Source organism: Salvia hispanica, chromosome 4, assembly GCF_029641045.1.
Source record: "Salvia hispanica isolate PSC_SH4W2 chromosome 4, Shi_PSC_v1, whole genome shotgun sequence".
Taxonomy (NCBI): domain Eukaryota; kingdom Viridiplantae; phylum Streptophyta; class Magnoliopsida; order Lamiales; family Lamiaceae; genus Salvia; species Salvia hispanica.
In genome coordinates this window covers 34,932,843-34,940,911 of record NC_142695.1, presented here as the reverse complement: position 1 = coordinate 34,940,911, position 8,069 = coordinate 34,932,843, and the positions used below count along the sequence as shown (strand labels likewise).

Here is an 8,069-nt window from a genome sequence, read left to right as displayed (position 1 = left end):
CTTGGTTGATAGGATTTTATTTTTATCTTATGGATAATGGTGGAATTGTTTCTATCCAGTAATATCCTAGTACGATTTAAATAATGATAATCCTAGATCAACGTTATCTTGAATTGTAGGATTTGATTTTATCGAAATAAAATCTTGAATAATCCTAAATGGATTTAGATAGTTAACTCTATCTTGATAAATCATATCAGTAATTGGATAATTATGATCCAATATAAAACTTAATTATTCAATTGATTCTCCTTTGACTAGATTAAATAATTGTCGTTAATTATCATGTATGTTTAAATGCCATGCATTGAATAGATTTATCTGGTTATTTTGTGTTTATCTATTTTAAGTGGATTATCTGCTTATTTGATAATTATGCAAAAACCATATAAACATATCTAAGCGAGAATTACAACAAGTGCGTTGTATACGGTCTCCATCGGTTGGACTGTCAAATTTTGTGAAGCTGATTTTCTAATATTAACTGTAACAACCCAAGTTTTTGTATGCTTAAGCTATGAATCTTAGGTTACAAATTATTATTATTATTATTATTATTATTATTATTATTTATAACTCCTGGAAAACGACATAAAGAAATTTCCTATATTAGTTGTTAGAAAAAAAAAATGAGTTGTTAAATAAAAAGTTTTCTTGGAGTCCTTTAGTGTGATTTATAAGAAATAAACGCGTTGCGACGAGCGTTGACCTAAGCAAAATAATAAACAACGAAATCATAAATCTCAACCCGAGAATTAAAATATCCAAGGGCGTACAAATAAAAGTCTGATAGAAAATAATTTTTGAATATTTGGATACTAATCTATTACAAGTAAATTAAGAGACATGCAGATGAAACGCTCGCCCAATGCATCTTCGAGTAACCACGAGATCTTCTTTCAATTCCTACGCCCATAAAAAGAAATAAAAATAAGTGTACATATATAAGTTAGTCAAGGATTCTACCAAGTAAATGGATTTATGAAGAAATTGAAAGAGTAGGTATTTAAAAAGGGATTTCCGTAAGACCATGAGCTTATAAGCTCTCCTAAATGCCACATGTCAGAATATTTAACACTTGTCAAGAATAGGGATACTTGTCAAAATTATCCTTGGATATAAAAGAAGTTAGCCTTCCCGATTTTCACTTGCTATACACATGATAACCGAGAGAAACATGGAGGAGGAATTTTAGAGAAGTAGAGAGCAACGAGAGAAACATGGAGGGGAATTTCAGAGAAGTAGAGAGCAAGTTCTTCTTCAATAAGTTTAAGTAAGTAATTGGTAGAGTTCTTTTTGTATGATTATGCATCATATAGCAGCATATGAAGAAAATAGAGAATCTGCCTAAAACCTAAATCCTCTAACAGTAATACATAATTTACATACAACTTCCAAACCAAGATTTAAGAACACCAAACTTATGATTTGTTCAATAAATATTCAATAAATATGCTCTAAGTAGCCTAAAAACATGAGAGTAATAAGCAAAGGCCTATGGAATTAAATAACTACATGGTTAGAGGGCTTCCCGGATTTCCGGCATGGCGCTCCAGCGACGGCACACCGGCAGTAAGAGGGCGGCAGCTACGCCGAGCCAATCCCGATAGCGACAGTTTCACGATCTATCCAATCTGAGTTTTAGGATGAAAATGAATAGATCTAAAGCTAAAATTTAATGAAACAGAAGCAAAGAACTTCACCTTGACAAGGCTGACAGCACACGTGATTACGTGAAGGAGGGGCTGGCCATAGCAGCGTCGAGTAGATCCGACGAGGGCAGAAGGCGGTGTTACCACCGCATGCAGTGGCGACCACCACCGTGCTTAGCCACGGTGGGAGTGGTCGAAGGCGTTGGATGGCGGTGGTGTTGATGGAGGGAAGAGAGAGAGCAGCGATGGCGGCGATCGAGAGGTACGGTAGACAGATCGCGAGAGGCAACCGGCGTCGCCACCGGTGATGCCATGGCCGCAGCAAAAATCGAAGGAAAGAGAGAGAAACCAGATTTGTCAAGCTAGGGATTTGACGGAGAGGAGTCGAGAGGACGAAGGGCGAGTATTAATTGGACTCAATGTTGGGCCATAATAATTTTGATTTGGGCTGGTTTTACTTGTTAAATAAACCAAATAATTCCTTGGCCTAATTTTAAAATGAATCCATGAGCTAGTATAAATTATTGCCTTCGTGATTAAATCTTCCTATTTAATTAAATAATTAATTTTGAATTAATAAGTGATCCGTGAAATTAAAGTGTTGGATTCGAGTAAGACATTAATGTTATGAAAGTAAAATGTGTATTCGAAATGATCAAGGACAATCACCCGACAGTAATAAAGTAATTTTTTATTGTACAAGATCGAATCTCTAAGTAAAGAATAGATGTGAAAATGAGAAATCCTTTGTTTCGATCTTACATTTTTATAAATTAATTCACGGATTAGTTTGTAACTCAAAACTAAAAGGGAACGTAGAAGAGAATAGAATGCATATCATCAAGTTAGTATCTTTCTTGAAACTGAAGTTAGCTTGTTATTTTATTTCTAAAGTGAAGACTCTTGAGAAAAGAAATGATGAGAAATGAGAGAATGATTTACGAGAATCGTGGAAAAGCAAAAAGGTGAACTTTTCTATCCTACATACTAATGTGGATAAAATATCAAATATTTTTGAGATAATATTTAGTTATACAAATGATGTTGTCTTGCCATAAATGATTTGTTTTATGTGTATTAAGCCTATCTGTTTGGTTGGAACTAAGGAATCGAATTCGGATCCGTGTGAGGGTGGTGTCCCTACTCGGATTAGTGTACATAGGTGACCGTTGGAAGGTGGCCACCTTCCACGGCACAAAGATGATATAGTGGAGGCCGTTGGGAGGTGGTCACCTCCCCGGCTGGAGAGAGATGTAGGTGACCGTGGGAGAGCACCATCTCCACGGCACTTGGTGTTCAGATATGGCAAAAGTACAAAAAGAACTTAAACTGATCAGTTGAACTTTAGCTCACAAAGAATTTAGTAAGCTCGGGCCTTTTAAGAGAAAAATCTCGAGTGTTACTGTGATGGCATGACAACATTTTCAATTTTATGTATGTATATTTCGGCAATGTGTCCACTGAGTATTTTTATACTCAGCCCTGCATATATTTCTAAATGCGCAGGTTGAGCAGTGACGGTGGAGAATGCTGAGCAGAGTTGTGATTTTCCTTTTATTTTAAGTAGAGGCTCTCGGTGGTGCATGTCTCCATACATGTGACCGTGTTCATTCCGCTGCGTACTAAAATTTTAGTTAACCTCGATTGTTCTTCTGTACTCTGATAATTATTTATTGGAAAGTAAGATTTATATTTAAGTTCTGGTGATTAAGAGTTTGTTTGAGTTGTTTTCCCCTTTATTTCTAAATGAATATTAGCCATTGTTCATCCCCTTTCTGTTCCCCTATTCTTACTCTCCACCCCTAGTCACGGTTTCCCGGCTTTGCTATCCTTAGCAAAGTGCGGTCGTGACATTAACGCCACCTACAAAGTAGGGACAATAATCCTACGAAAACAGTAAGTTCATAAGGGCGGACTTCTCACATAATAAATAGAATGAACTAGAAAGTGGCTCTCAATATTATTGCCACCTGCAAAGTAGGGACAATAATCCTAAGGAACTGCGAGTTTCAGGGTTCAATCAGAATTTATGAGATAGCTTGGTTTTGTTATCAACACATGAACATTGTTATGGGAGTGTGTTGTAGAAATAAAATGTTGTAATGCTAAATCTGATGGTCGTGCTTAGGCAACATTAGACGTATTAACCTCCAAAGGAGGATACAATTTAATGCGTCGGTGTTGTGACCAGTAAAATTGTCAAAATTTTAATGTGTATTAACCTCCAAAGGAGGATACAATTTATTAATTTTGCTGTTGTAAGATGCATAATTGTTTTGTGGTTATTTGTGATTATGTATTGAGCATGAGTATGTGATAATAAGTTTATTTGTCAAATCTTCATTATGTCATTTAATATTTGTCTGCGATCCTTAAAGAAAGAAAACTCGAATGCCTAAATTATGTAGACCGGAAACGAAAATGGATAAGTTTCTCATCGCTGAAAACCTTGAGTTTATACTCAATGATTCATGTCCTTCATTTTCTCGACATAATTCCACGAAGAATGTTCGAGAATGCATTATGCATGTACTTGACAAGCTCTTTGAGGAATAAGGTCAAGCTATTTTCCTTTAAGTAACTCGACAAGTCTTGGTTAATAACGATGAAAGATGGATATCAATAGAATCTGTCAAGATGGTTCGATTGGAATATCCTAAAGTGACAGAATGTTTTGAGGATCTTTTCATCACTCAAATAGTTTCTGACACAAGTCATCGCCTAAAGTAACAAGAAATGACTACAAGAAGGTTTAACTGAAAAGTAGAAAATCTTCTGAATAATAGTCGTTATGTTACTGTTAGAGCAAAGTAACATGATAGATGACAAATTCATAAAGGCTGCATTTTTTTTAAGTCCTAGTTCATTTGAACAAAAGACTAGATGTGGAAATGGGAGAGCCTGAATTGTCATAAAAGTTTGTTTAAAGCGAGAAAAGATGTTTTGTGAGTTGGATTGACCTATTTTATAGAAGGACAATGACTTACATGACAATGCAACTTCTAAGTAAGAGATCTTGATCCAGTTAGGTTTTTTTTGCAGTGGGAGCTATTAATGCTCAACTATTGTTTTATGGTTGATGCTTAAGGCATCATAGTATTAAAATATTATAAGTGCGACAAGGTTGAGTATTCAACAACACATCAACTTCTTAATCATTGAATGATAAAGTATTTATGGCTCTTAGCCTTAAGGCCAAGAAAATACTTAGAAATTGTTCAAACTGATCTAGACTATCAAGATTTTAACATTTCGATAAATAGCTTGAGAGTTGAGAAAATCTATTTGATGCACTATGAGTTAAAATCATTTGATTTTTCAAGAGATTCAGAATACTTATAGAAGTGCAACATAGAAAGACTAGCAAGTCTCAATGGTTTACACCATAAGGAGACGAGCAAAGGGTTATGATCAGTAGTGGGAGTCTAATCTCCATTAATGAATCCAAGCATTCATCTAATGAATGTGATAGTTATGTAAGAAGGAATCAAAGTCTTTCTAAGACAAGTTTGATTATGTGATGAGTTGTACTCATTAAATTCTTATCATTGGTGGGATAAACATTAAAGAAATTACCAACATCAGTACCTTCTACAAACACGAGTTGTGGACTAGAGCGTCTCTAGTCTAGCACATCTCAAGGTGTAATGTTGTTCCAACACGTGTTGGAAAAGTGTCCAAGAAATTGGAGTTGTGTACTGAGGCATGTTTTAAGGTTTGTCCCAAATGATGCAAGGTTATAAGTTCTGTAATCTTCAAAGATATAATTCTTGTATGAAGATCTAGAGATGAACTACAAGCCTAACAGCGTGATAACTCTCAAAATAAAGAGAGAGATATCGGATTTTCCACATTACCAAGAAGTCATACCATTAGAAACTTTTGCACTAATAAAATCAACTTCAGTACCTAAGATTGTAAGAACCATATCGTAGTGGGAGCGTTCCACTAGAACACAACAAGTTCATGGGTTTAAGAGTAACTTGAACATAATACCTTTAACGACAATGTAGTATTGGTTAATTTGGATAATCATCTTTGAAAAGGTGATAGATTCTATATTACAATCTAAAATGGACAACATGTCTTACAAAACTTGCAAAACTACCTATAGGCTGTGTCAGTCAGTGGGAGCTAGTATATTTGCAAGTGTAAATATGGATCTCAAAAGGCTAGACAATGACAATGGGTTATGCCCAAAGAGAATTATCTTCTCGCTATCGTTGTGCCAGGATTTATTCGATCCTATTGTCTATTAGAACTTACATAAATTAGAATGTATGTATTATGATTGTTAAGACTGCCTTCTATAAATAGAAGTCTTGAGGAAATCATCTACTAGAACATTCTAATGGATATGAAATTAAGGGCAAGAAACGCATGATTGGAAGCTTATATAGACCTTCGCGGTCTTAGGCAAGCATCTAAATCAGAGTATATGTGTTTTATCAAAATTGTCAAATATTTGGTATTTGACTTGTGTCCTTAACAGTGCTATAAGCACAAGGAAGTTGAAAGTGCATTACATATGGTATTATTGGTACTCTACGATGATGAAATCTACAAAAAGTTGCAAACAACTAAGATTGGCATCTAGCGTAGGAAACTGGTTGTCTACCCAGTTTAAGATAAATGATTTAAGAGAAACTAATTACATTCTTAGCATCTAAGTCCTTTTAAGATTGCTAGAAAGAATGTTGAGATTCTCTTAGAAATCCTATATCTACACATTGCTTGGAACATTTAAGCATTAGAAATTCCATGAAAAGGTTTATACCTCTCAAGATGGAATTGTCTTGTCTCTAGTCAAGTGTCGTTTGACACTTAGTGAGATCAAGAATTATGAGACTAGTTCCGGAAATAGTTGTCTCATGTATGTTATAATGTGTACTAAGTTTGATATTAGTTGTGCTTATGCATAGCAAGTATACATCATATTAACCATGGCAAAGGATTTTTATTGAGGTAATGAATATACCCTAGTGCTTGAGAAAGACTAGTAACTATATTCTAGTTTACCAGTCATTCATGTAATGTCCTTGGGGTTACACTGTCTTAGTTTTATGACTTATCAGTGATCGAGTAAGTCATTCTCTGAATATGTGTTTCATTTAGGAATATCTTCCTAATAGCTTTAATCGTAAGTTTGAGTATGCCTATGAGTATTATTTTTATTACTCTAGTGAAGGCTAACTCAAAGGACACACGAGTTTATTAAGCTAAGCAATCACATATGGGGATGAAATTAATTAAAGATCAAGTACGCAGCAAAGACATTATGGTGAAAAAGATATAATCAGAGAACAACCAAGCAGATTCTTCTTTCACCTTGTGAAATGAATGGTAGTTCGATATATCTAGAATCAATACCTGCTTTGTGTATAAGTGGGAGAGTTTTTGGCAGTGGGTATACTCGAAAGCATGTTTTGAGTATAAGTGGGAGATTGTTAGGTTTGGTATACTGAAAAGCATGTTTCGAGCAAGTTTCGCTCGAATAGGATCTTGCTTGTATACGTAAAACTCTACAATCCACTTTTAACCCGATTCAGTATTATTCGAGCAGTCTCGCACGAATAGAATCACTATTATTATTATAATTCAGTCTTGAAACCTTCCCATGTCATTGCTTCTACTTGGTCTCGTGTCAGGGTCTTCGTTCTAGTATCCCACCAAAAGTCAGCTGCTTCGGTTAGTTGGTGGGTAACACAACTCATTCGTTCCCTATCATTGCATCCCAAAATTGCGAAGATACGCTCTATCGCGCGGATCCATGATTCGGCCTTGGCCGGTTCTCCAAGTCCATCAAACATAGGTGGTTTCTGCTCCAAAAACAGCTTCACTATTTCCCGATTAACCGGGGGTGGGGGAGGCGGCGGTGTCAGAATTGACTGCATCACACTCTCCTCGCTCGAAGGCTGAGGTGTCGGTTGACGGTTATTGCGTCTCGGCGGTATTCTGATTTATCAATACACGGATTATTCTCAAAATTCTAGCAACAGTCGCGTGGTATAACAAGGTGCATGGGACAATTGTTTTGGAGTATTTTGGCCAAGCACAAGATCTCAAAAGTTCGTCACATAGATGGATTTCACAAGTAGTGTCAAAGCATTATTATCACAAAATTGGTTGCGCCATAGGGTATCAAAAGAATCATTGGTTTTTATCAACAAGGTAATTGTAATCAAGAGGCAATTATGCAATTTAAGTGGCAAGTATAGGGCGCAATAAGGTATTCAAAGATAGTGGTGTGATAATATGATGGCATGATAACATAGTGATAGACAATTTTCACAATGGCATGGGAAAAACAATATGGAAATCCATTGCATTATAAGGTAGTGAGTAAAAAAAAAATTCTCCCCATAGCATATCAATCAAAACGTTGCCTCAATGAGGTCTTAGTATCAACGGAATTTC

General features: G+C 35.7%; 2 long non-coding RNA genes across 2 annotated transcripts; one reads left to right on the top strand and one right to left on the bottom strand.

Annotated features, from left to right (window-relative positions):
- Positions 1-787: 787 nt before the first annotated feature.
- Positions 788-1,838, bottom strand: LOC125192345 (uncharacterized). Its single transcript, XR_007171369.2, has 3 exons — positions 1,704-1,838; positions 1,516-1,634; positions 788-906 (listed from the first exon to the last, which is right to left on the bottom strand). It is a non-coding gene; the product is annotated as an uncharacterized LOC125192345 (long non-coding RNA).
- On the top strand, positions 1,083-1,967 carry LOC125192346 (uncharacterized). The gene is made up of 2 exons (XR_016128641.1): positions 1,083-1,273; positions 1,688-1,967. It is a non-coding gene; the product is annotated as an uncharacterized LOC125192346 (long non-coding RNA).
- Positions 1,968-8,069: the final 6,102 nt, after the last annotated feature.